Source organism: Fulmarus glacialis, unplaced genomic scaffold, assembly GCF_000690835.1.
Source record: "Fulmarus glacialis isolate BGI_N327 unplaced genomic scaffold, ASM69083v1 scaffold39150, whole genome shotgun sequence".
NCBI classification, from domain to species: domain Eukaryota; kingdom Metazoa; phylum Chordata; class Aves; order Procellariiformes; family Procellariidae; genus Fulmarus; species Fulmarus glacialis.
In genome coordinates, this window is record NW_009190280.1 from 2,912 (window position 1) to 3,507 (window position 596).

Here is a 596-nt window from a genome sequence, read left to right on the forward strand (position 1 = left end):
AATGCAGTCTGCATCTTCTCCTCTTCCAGCCTCCCGGCGCGCTCGCCCTTAAATAATTCATGCTTTCCAGTAAAACGCAGCAAACTGGTCGGATCTGACCAGGTCCTGGGCCTTTTGATTTCAAATTTGCTTTATAAATTTTTGTTGATGAATTTTCACGTGAGGGCGAGCGAGGAGCTAAAACCACCGCAGACTCCCGGGAATGGGGACTCGGGTTTTTTGGGGGATCCCCATTTTAGGGCTCGCCCTTAAATAATTCATGCTTTCCAGTAAAACGCAGCAAACTGGTCGGATCTGACCAGGTCCTGGGCCTTTTGATTTCAAATTTGCTTTATAAATTTTTGTTGATGAATTTTCACGTGAGGGCGAGCGAGGAGCTAAAACCACCGCAGACTCCCGGGAATGGGGACTCGGGTTTTTTGGGGGATCCCCATTTTAGGGGGATGACTCCTCCCTGCTCTGCACTCTTGGCTGGGTCTGAGATGCCCGGTGTGACGGTGTCCGGCCCTGGAGGGTTTTTGCCGGTGCCCCGCTTGTGCCGAGCATCGTCTGGGGCTCCCCAGCCCCGCACGGGAGGGTCGGCCCCGGGGTTGGGG